Genomic DNA, 11502 nt, shown 5'->3' on the forward strand with positions numbered 1-11502 from the left:
GTTGTAGCATATGTCAGAACTGTCTTTTTTTTTTTTTTGAAGCTGAACAGCCCAATGTGTATGTGTATACACCACATTTTGTTTATCCATTCATCTGTGGGTGGACATTTGGGCATTTCTACCTTTTCCCTGTTATGACTAATACTGCTGTTGGCATGGATGTGTCGATGCCTGCTTGAAGTTCTTCCTTTGAGTTCTCTTGGGCATGTGTAGAAAGTGGTAATGGTGGGTCATACAGTAATTCTTTTTGAAGATATTTTAGGAAATGCTGTTTACAAATGACTATGCCATTACTATTTATCATCCTCATCTCTAGGGGTAGTGCACAATGCTTCCAATCTATCTGGCCAACATTTTTAACAGAATTTCCTGAGCTGTAAAGACATGAAATTTACAAAAATGGATGGATATGAAAATTACTTTATTTTATTAAAATTAGACTCTTTTCTCATATACTATATACTGATTATAATTTCCCTTCCCTCTACAAATCCACTTCCCACCTCTCATTAGAAAAAAGCAGACTTCCAAGAGACAATAACCAAATATGACAAAATAAAATATAAGATGAAGCAAAAACTACCATTTCAAATTTGGACACTGACTTTTTTGAGTTATTTTTGTATCCAGCCAATTTGCTGAAGGTGTTTATTAGCTGTAGGAGGAGTTCTCTGGTGGAATTTTGGGGGTCACTTATGTACACTATCATATCAGCTGCAAATAGGGATAATTTGACTTCCTCTTTTCCCATTTGGATACCCTTGATCTCCTTTTGATGTCTTATTGCTCTGGCTAGAACTTCCAGTACTGTATTGAAGAGATATGGAGAGAGTGGGCAGCCTTGCCTTGTTCCCGATTTTAGAGGAATTTCCTTGAATATCTCACCATTTAATTTGGTTTTGGCTATTGGCTTGCTGTATATAGCCTTTATTATGTTGAGGTATGTGCCTTGTATCCCTGATCTCTCCAAAATTTTAAACATGTATAGGTGTTGGATTTTATCGAATGCTTTCTCTGCATCTAAGGAGATGATCATGTGGTTTTTTTTTATTTTCAGTTTGTTTATATGGTGGATTACATTGATGGATTTCCATATATTAAACCATCCCTGCATGCCTGGAATGAAGCCTACCTGGTCATGGTGAATGATATCTTTAATGTGTTCTTGTATTTGTTTTGCGAGTATTTTATTGAGTATTTTTGCATCAATGTTCATAAGAGAAATTGGTCTGACAGGCACGAGAGTCAGAGACTCTCACAGTGAAGAGTCCTATAAAAATACTAAGCTAATAGCCTTATAATGGAAGACCTGGTGCAGACCCATGTAGGCCCTGTGCTTGCTGCTCCAGCCTCTGTGAGCTCATATGTGCCTTGCTTAGTTGATTCAGAGGGCTGTGTTCTCCTGGTGCCCTCCACTGGCCCTGGCTTTACAGTTATTCATGTTCTCTTTTGTGAGATTTCCTAAGCCCTGAAAGGAGGTTTTTCATGAAGACCTCCCATTTAACTCTCTCTCCATGTAATGTCTGGCTGTGAGTCTCTGCATCTGTTCCCATCTGCTGCGAGAGGAGGCCTCTCTGATGATGATGGCCAAGCAAGGCACTGATCTAAGAGTACAGCATAATATAGTTAGGAATAGGTTTATTGACTAAATAAATAAACTGATTTATTTTAGAATAGTAGTATTTTATTTTATCCTAGGTCTCTGGGCTATCTAGACTCTGATTCCTGGTTACACAAGCAGTGTTGGGTTCCTTCTTGTGGAGTAAGCCTTAAGTCAAATTAGGCATCAGTTGCCTACTTCCACAAGTTCTGTGCAACTACTGCAGGACAGATTGTAGGTCAAAGGTTTTGTGGCTAGGTTGGTTTCCACATTTTTCTTTCAGAAGTAGCCTGAAGAGTACCTTTCTGTTGCTCCTCCTCCTCCTGGGGGTCCAGGGTGAGGGCAGGGGGTTCAGGCTGAGGGGGTGAATGCTGGACATCAGGAGTCGGGTGAATACAAACCAAGCAGCTGTAGACAGCAGGTTATATGGCTTTGGGTGACAAATCAGGTTCCTCCATGCCATCCCCAAGCTGGCCAATGGATGCTCATCTCTGGGCGAACTCTCCAAAGCCAGGTCATGCATCCCCTGCCCAACTGCTTCTGCAGAATTTGCCCCAAAAGTCCCAAAAGCCCTTTGTCCAAAGTGCTTACATCTTCCCTCAACAAAGAGATTAGAATGTAGGGATGAAGGCTCTGTGCAGGCATCAGCTCAACTTCTCTATGTTCAATGAGTCGTGTGGGCATTGTCCTCAGCAATGGGGGCCTGTTGTCAGTTTGCAGAGAGCAACCCTTTTTCTTAGAAACATCCTGGATTATTTGGGGACTTCCTCATGGGAGCCTCTGGGCCAACAACTCAACTGACTGAATGCAACCCAGACCCACAACTGGAAGCTTCACCTGGTGACAAGTGATGGCCAGTTGAGACCTAGTGTCCCCCATTTATAAGAGTCCTCATTAAGATCACCTTCATAGATTCCACAGTTTCCACAGCATTAGGTTTATACACCAGCCCCAAATGCTCTTCAGTTCCAGCTGTCTTTCTCCACACTCTCTTCATTCACCCCCCAGTGACTTCTTCCTTTCATTCCAACCCTCTTCCCCACCTGCCCATAAAGTTTTTTCTATTTCTACCCTTAAGGAGATGCATGTGCCCTCCCCCCTAGACACTTCCTTTTTACCTGACCTCTTTGGACATATGGAATGTAGCTTAGCTATTATTTGCTCAATTGATAGCATTCACTTATAAGGGAATACATACAATATTTACCTTTCTGCGTTTGGGTTACCTCACTCAGGATAATTTTTTTCTAGTTTCATCCACTTGCCTGCAAATTTCATATCATTTTTAAATGGCTGAATAAATAATGCTCTGTTGTGTAAATGTACCACATTTTCTTTATTCATTCTTCTGTTGAGGGACAGACAGATTGTGCTATCCTCTTTCCATTGAATGGATTTGGCTTCTTTGTCAAAAATCAAGTGACCGTATGTGTGTGGATTCATATCTGGGTCTTCGGTTTGATTCCACTGATCAACCAGCCTGTTGCTGTGCCAGTACCATGGTGTTTTAATTACTATTGCTTTATAGTACAGTTTGAGATCCTGTATGGAGATTCCTCCGGAGGATCTTTTATTGTACAAGATTGTTTTAGCTATTCTGGGTTTTTTGTTTTTCCATATGAAGTTCAGAATTGAATTTTCAATATCTTTAAAAAATTGTGTAGGTATTTTGATAGGGATTGCATTGAATCTGTAGATTGCTTTTGGTAAGATAGTCAGTTTTACTATGTTATTTCTCCCGATCCATGAGCAAGGAAGATCATTCCATCTTCTCATGTCATCTTCAATCTCTTTCTTCAGAGTTTTGAAATTTTTTTCAAACAAGTCCTTCACTTGCTTAGAGTAACTCCTAAACATTCCATATTGCTTGTGGCTAATGTGAAGGGTGTGGTTTTCCTAATTTCTTCCTCTGCAAGCTTGTCATTTGTGTATAGGAAGGCTACAGACTTTTTTTTTTTGAGTTAATTTTGTATCTAGCCAATTTGCTGAAGGTGTTTATCAGCTGTAGGAGTTCTTGGTGGAATTTTGAGGGTCACTTATGTACACTATCATATCATCTACAAATAGGGATAATTTGACTTCCTCTTTTCCCATTTGGATACCCTTGATCTCCTTTTGATGTCTTATTGCTCTGGCTAGAACTTCGAGTACTATATTGAAGAGATATGGAGAGAGTGGGCAGCCTTGCCTTGTTCCCGATTTTAGAGGAATTTCCTTGAGTATCTCACCACTTACTTTGATTTTCGCTATTGGCTTGCTGTATATAGCCTTTATTATGTTGAGGAAAGTGCCTTGTATCCACGATCTCTCTAAAACCTTAAACATGAATGGGTGTTGGATTTTATCAAATGCTTTCTCTGCATCTAAAGAGATGATCCTGTGGCTTTTTTCTCTTCAGTTTGTTTATATGGTGGATTATATTGATGGATTTCTGTATATTAAACCATCCCTGCGTGCCTGGAATGAAGCCTACTTGGTCATGATGAATGATATCTTTGATTTGTTCTTGTATTCATTTTGCAAGTATTTTATTTAGTATTTTTGCATCAATGTTCATAAGAGGAATTGGTCTGAAATTCTCTTTCTTTGTTGAGTCTTTGTGAGGTTTAGGCATCAATGTGACTATGGCCTCATAGAATGAATTTGATAATGTTCCATCCATTTCTATCTTTTGCAGTAGCTTGAAGAGTGTCAGTATTAGCTTGCACTTTTGAAGATCTGGTAGAATTCTGCACTGAAACCATCTGGCCCTGGGCTTTTTTTGGTTGGGAGATAATCAATGATTGCTTCTTTTTCTGTAGGGGAAATCGAACTATTTAGCTTGTTTATCTGTTCTTCACTCAACTTTGGCAAGTGAAATTGATCAAGAAAATTGTCCATTTCCTTTAGATTTTCAAATTTTGTGGCATCTATGCCTTCGAAGTAGGATCTTATGATTCTTTGTATTTCTTCAGTGTCTGTTGTTATGTCTCCCTTTTCATTTCTGATTTTGTTGATTTCGATACTGTCTCTCTGCCTTTTAGTTAGTTTGGCTAATGGTCTGTCTATCTTGTTGATTTTCTCAAAGAACCAGCTCTTGGTTTTGTTGATTCTTTGGACTGTTTTCTTAGTTTCTAATTTGTTAATTTCAGCCCTGAGTTTGATTATTTCCAGATGTCTACTCGTTTTTGGTGTTTCTGCTTCATTTTTTCTGAGGGCTTCCGGTTGTGTCGTTAAGGTGCTTAGGTGCAATGTTTCCAATTTCTTTTTAAAGGCACTTAGTGCTATGAAATTTCCTCTTAGCACTGCTTTCAATGTATCCCACAAATTTGGGTATGTTGTTTCTTCATTTTCATTGAATTTCAGAAACTCCTTGATTTCTTTCTTTATTTCTTCCCTGACCCAGGTGTCATTTAGCAGAGTTGTTTAGTTTCCACATATGTGTAGGCTTTTTGTTATTTCTGTTGTTGAATTGCAGCCTAAGACTATGGTGATCTGATGGGATACAGTGTATTATTTCTTTTTTTTTTTAATTTATTCTTGTTACATCTCAATGTTTATCCCATCCCTTGTATCCTCCCATTCCCCCCGCCCCCCATTTTCCCATTATTCCCCTCCCCTATGACTGTTCCTGAGGGGGATTACGTCCCCCTGTATATTCTCATAGGGTATCAAGTCTCTTCTTGGCTACTTGCTGTCCTTCCTCTGAGTGCCACCAGGTCTCCCCCTCCAGGGGACATGGTCATATGTGAGGCACCAGAGTACGTGAGAAAGTCGTATCACGCTCTCCACTCAACTGTGGAGAATATTCTGACCATTGGCTAGATCTGGGAAGGGGTTTAAAGTTTACCTCCTGTATTGTCCTTGGCTGGTGCCTTAGTTTGAGCGGGACCCCTGGGCCCAAATCTGCCTATCATATTGTTCTACTTGTAGATTTCTAGGACCATCTGTATCCTTTTATTTTGCTATTCTCCCATGCGTCTCTCATTTAGAGTCCCAATAGGATGCCTTCCCCTCTGTCCCAGTTTCCTGGTAAGTGAAGGCTTTCGCGGGACATGCCCCTTGGGCTAGTATGCAGATATAAGTGAGTATATACCATTTGATTCTTTCTGCTTCTGGGTTAACTCACTCATTATGATCATTTCTAGCTCAATCCATTTATCCACAAATTTCGGGAATTCCTTGTTTTTAATAGCTGAGTAGTATTCCATAGTGTATATGTACCACAGTTTCTTTATCCACTCTTCTACTGAGGGACACTTAGGCTGTTTCCATGTTCTGGCTATTATGAATAAGGCTGCTATGAACATGGTTGAGCAAAGTTTCTTGTTGTGTGCTGAAGCATCTTCTGGGTATATTCCAAGGAGTGGAATAGCTGAGTCTTGAGGAAGCCCTATTCCCAGTTTTCTGAGATAGCACCAGATAGATTTCCAAAGTGGCTGTACTAGTTTGCATTCCCAGCAGCAATGAAGGAGTGTTCCTCTCTCCCCACATCCTCACCAGCATGTGGTGTCGCTTGAGTTTTTGATCTTAGCCATTCTGATGGGTGTAAGATGGAATCTCAGAGTTGTTTTGATTTGCATTTCCCTGATGACTAATGAGGTTGAGCATTTCTTTAAGTGTTTCTCAGCCATTTGATACTCCTCTGTTGAGAATTCTCTGTTTAGTTCCAAGCCCCATTTCTCTATTGGGTTATTCGGTTTGGTGGTGTTTAATTTCTTGAGTTCTTTATATATTTTGGATATTAGACCTTTGTCAGATGTAGGGTTGGTGAAGATTTTTTCCAAGTCTGTAGGCTGTCGCTTTGTTCTCTTGACAGTGTCTCTGGCCTTACAGAAGCTTCTCAGCCTCATGAGGTCCCATTTATTAATGGTTGACATCAAGGCCTGGGCCGTTGGTGTTCTGTTCAGGAAGTTGTCTCCTGTGCCAATATGTTCCAGGCTCCTTCCCACTTTTTCCTCTAAGTGGCTTAGTGTCTCTGGTTTTATGTTGAGGTCTTTAATCCACTTGGATTTGAGTTTTGTGCAAGGTGACAAATATGGGTCCAGTTTCATTTTTTTACACATAGACCTCCAGTTAGACCAGCACCATTTGTTGAACATGCTATCCTTTTTCCATTGAATAGATTTGGCTTCTTTGTCAAAAATCAAGTGACCATATGTGTGTGGATTCATATCTGGGTCTTCGATTCGATTCCACTGATCAACCAGCCTGTTGCTATGCCAGTACCATGCTGTTTTAATTACTGTTGCTTTATAGTACAGTTTGAAATCAGGTATGGGGATTCCTCCGGAGCACCTTTTATTGTCCAAGATTGTTTTAGCTATTCTGGATTTTTTGTTTTTCCATATGAAGTTCAGAATTGAACTTTCAATGTCTTTAAAAAATTGTGTAGGTATTTTGATAGGGATTGCATTGAATCTGTAGATTGCTTTTGGTAAGATGGCCATTTTTACTATGTTAATTCTCCCGATCCATGAGCAAGGAAGATCATGCCATCTTCTCAGGTAATCTTCAATCTCTTTCTTCAGAGTTTTGAAATTTTTTTCATACAAGTCCTTCACTTGCTTAGTTAGGGTAACTCCTAGATATTTTATATTGCTTGTGGCTAATGTGAAGGGTGTGGTTTTCCTAATTTCTTCCTCTGCAAGCTTGTCATTTGTGTATAGGAAGGCTACAGACTTTTTTGAGTTAATTTTGTATCCAGCAACTTGCTGAAGGTGTTTATCTGCTTTAGGAGTTCTCTGGTGGAATTTTGAGGGTCACTTATGTACACTATCATATCATCTGCAAATGGGGATAATTTGACTTCCTCCTTTCCCATTTGGATCCCCTTGATCTCCTTTTGTTGTCTTATTGGTCTGGCTAGAACTTCGAGTACTATATTGAAGAGATATGGAGAGAGTGGGCAGCCTTGCCTTGTTCCCGATTTTAGAGGAATTTCCTTGAGTATCTCACCATTTACTTTGATTTTGGCTGTTGGCTTGCTGTATATAGCCTTTATTATGTTGAGGAAAGTGCCTTGTATCCCCGATCTCTCTAAAACTTTAAACATGAATGGGTGTTGAATTTTATCAAATGCTTTCTCTGCATCCAAGGAGATGATCATGTGTTTTTTTATTTTCAGTTTGTTTATATGGTGGATTACATTGATGGATTTCAGTATATTAAACCATCCCTGCATGCCTGGAATGAAGCCTACTTGGTCATGATGAATGATATCTTTGATGTGTTCCTGTATTCGTTTTGCAAGTATTTTATTTAGTATTTTTGCATCGATGTTCATAAGAGAAATTGGTCTGAAATTCTCTTTCTTTGTTGAGTCTTTGTGAGGTTTAGGTATCAATGAGACTATGGCCTCATAGAATGAATTTGGTAATTTTCCATCCATTCCTATCTTTTGGAGTAGCTTGAAGAGTATCGGTATTAGCTCGCCCTTGAAGGTCTGGTAGAATTCTGCACTGAAACCATCTGGCCCTGGGCTTTTTTTTGGTTGGGAGACCATCGATGATTGCTTCTATTTCTGTAGGGGAAATGGGACTATTTAGCTTGTTTATCTGTTCTTCACTCAACTTTGGCAAGTGAAATTGATCAAGAAAATCGTCCATTTCCCTTAGATTTTCAAATTTTGTGGCGTATATGCCTTCAAAGTAGGATCTTATGATTCTTTGAATTTCTTCAGTGTCTGTTGTTATGTCTCCCTTTTCATTTCTGATTTTGTTGATTTCAATACTGTCTCTCTGCCTTTTAGTTAGTTTGGCTAATGGTCTGTCTATCTTGTTGATTTTCTCAAAGAACCAGCTTTTGGTTTTGTTGATTCTTTGGACTGTTTTCTTAGTTTCTAACTTGTTAATTTCAGCCCTGAGTTTGATTATTTCCAGGCGTCTACTCCTCTTGGGTGTTTCTGCTTCTTTTTTTTTTCTAGGGCTTCCAGTTGTGTTGTTAAGATGCTTATGTGCGATGTTTCCAATTTCTTTTTAAAGGCACTTAGTGCTATGAAATTTCCTCTTAGCACTGCTTTCAATGTATCCCACAAATTTGGGTATGTTGTTTCTTCATTTTCATTGAATTTCAGAAACTCCTTGATTTCTTTCTTTATTTCTTCCCTGACCCAGGTGTCATTTAGCAGAGAGTTGTTTAGTTTCCACGTACGTGTAGGCTTTTTGTTATTTCTGTTGTTGTTGAATTGCAGCCTAAGAGCATGGTGATCTGATAGGATACAAGGTATTATTTCAATCCTCTTGTATCTATTGAGGCTTGCTTTGTGACCTACGATGTGATCAATTTTGGAGAAGGTTCCATGGGGTGCAGAGAAGAAGGTGTATTCTTTCTTGTTTGGGTGAAAGGTTCTATAGATATCTGTTAGATCCATTTGACCCATGGCATTGGTTAATGATGTTATTTCTCGGCTTAGTTTCTGTTTCAATGACTTATCCTTCAGTGAGAGTGGGGTGTTGAAGTCTCCCACTATTATTGTGTGGGGATCGATGTGTGGTTTAAGCTTTTTTAGCAGATCTTTTACAAATGTGGGTGCCATTGCGTTGGGAGCATAGATGTTCAGAATTGTGATGTCATCTTGGTTGACTTTACCTTTGATGAGTATGATGTGTCCCTCCGCATCCCTTTTGATTAATTTTGGTGGAAAGTCTATTTTCTTCTATATTAAAATGGCTACGCCTGCTTGCTTCTTGTGACCATTTTCTTGGAATATTTTTTCCAACCTTTTACCCTGAGGTAATGCCTATCGTTATGGGTGAGATGTGTTTCTTGAATGCAGAAGAATGTTGGATCTTGTTTATGCACCCATTCAGTTAGTCTGTGTCTTTTTATTGGAGAATTCAGACCATTGATGTTGAGAGATATTAATGACCAGTGACTGTTAAGAGTCTTAATTTTGATGTTGTTTCCAGTCAAGCATTTGTGTCGTTGTGTTTTTGCCATGGTATAGTTATCTATTTCCTGAGTAGTTTTGGTTGTAGCTTGACCCTTTGGGGTGGAGTTTTTCTTCTAGTACCTTCTGTAAAGCTGGATTTGTGGATAGGTACTGTTTGAATTTGTTTTTGTCATGGAATATTTTGTTTTCTCCATCAATGGTTATTGATAGTTTTGCTGGGTAAAGTAGTCTGGCCTGGCATCTGTGGTCTCCTAGGATTTGCAGGATCTCTGTCCAGGCCCTTCTGGCTTTGATGGTCTCTGCTGCGAAGTCAGGTGTAATTCTGATAGGTTTGCCATTAAATGTTATTTTGCACTTTTCTCTTGCAGCTTTTAATATTTTTCTTTATTCTTTATGTTTTGTGTTTTGATTATTATGTGACGGGCAGTTTTTCTTTTCTGGTCAATTCTCTTTGTTATTCTGTAGGCCTCTTGTATGTTTATAGGCATTTCTTTATTTATATTTGGGAAATTTTCTTCTATGATTTTGTTGAGAGTAGTTTCTGGGCTTTAGATTCTGATATCTTCTCTTCTTCAATGCCTATTATCCTCAGATTTCTTCTTTTCATGGTGTCCTTCATTTCTTGGATGTTTTGTGTCAGATTTTTTCCAGATTTCGCATTTTCCTTAATGGTTGCTTCAAGATCTGTGACTGTATCTTCCAGACCTGAGATTCGTTCCTCCATCTCTTGGAATCTGTTAGAAAAGCTCACCTCTGTGTTGCTTGCCTTCTTCTCTGAGGTCTCACATTCTCATTTTTCTTCTGTGTGTTTATCATTAAATCCATTTTCATCTTCAGATCTTGAACTGATTTTTTAATTTCTTTCATCATCTGATTGTGTATTCCTGAGTTTCCTCCATTGCCTCTTTATAGGTCTTCAGAGCTTGAACCGTTTTATTTATTTCTTTCATCTGGTTGTTTGCATTTTCCTGAAAATTTTCCACTTCCACTCTATGGGCTTCTTTTATGCCTCTCACGTGTTTGGCTGTGTCTTCCTGCATTTGATTACGAATTTTATTTGTTTCCTCCGTTATCATCCTCATTACTAAGGATTTGAAGTCATTTTCTTGTATTTCCGTTGTGTTTGAGATGTCTGGGTTGTTTTCTTTGGGATAGGTGGAAACTGGAGACGCCATAGTGTTTTGGGTTTTTTTTTTGCATATTCATTTACACTGTCCTTTAGACATCTTGCCATCTCTGTTTTTGTTGGGTAGCTTCCAGAGTTGGGTGGAGGGAGTCTGATGATAGATTCACTTGTTTTTTCATGATTTCCCTAGGCCGGAAGCTCTGATGTTTCACTGGTGTGGATGGCAGGCGGCTAGCCCTGTTGTTTTGGACTCTCACAGCCAGTGATCCTCTGCTCCCCTGTACTGTGGGTCCTGCAATTGTTCTCGGTCTCTGAATGAGTGTTGGGTCAGGCCAAAGTATCCACAGCCTTCTGGGTCCCCTGCCAAGTCCAGCCAGGGACACTGGGCCCGAACCATGTGCCAAACTCAGCTCGATTCTCAGGGCCCAAACCGTCTGTCGAGCTCATCTAGGGACTCTGGGCCCAATCCATGCACCGAGTTCCCCTAGGGACTGTGGCCCCAAAATGCACACAGAGTCCAGCCAGAGTTTTTGGGCTGGGACAGTGCACCAAGCTCAGCTAGGGGCTTTGGGACAAAGCACATGCCATGGTCAGTTATAGTCTCAGGGCCCAAACCGTCCACCAAGCTCGGCCAGGAATTCTGGATTCAAACTGCACACCGTGTCCAACTGTCTTAGAGCCGGGACTGCACCAAAAACTCAGTTAGAGTCTCTGGGCCCAATCTGTCTGCCAAGCACCATTAAGGACTCTGGCCCCAAACTATACGCCGAGTCTCCGGGGTGGAATTGTGCACCAAGCTCAGCCAGGGACTCTGGACCCACACTGCGCACTGAATTCAGCCTGGGACTCCGAGCCTAAACTGTGTGGAGAGTCCAGCCAGAGTCTCAGGGCTGCGATTGTGCA

Source organism: Acomys russatus, chromosome 22 (assembly GCF_903995435.1).
Source record: "Acomys russatus chromosome 22, mAcoRus1.1, whole genome shotgun sequence".
Classification (NCBI taxonomy): Eukaryota; Metazoa; Chordata; class Mammalia; order Rodentia; family Muridae; genus Acomys; species Acomys russatus.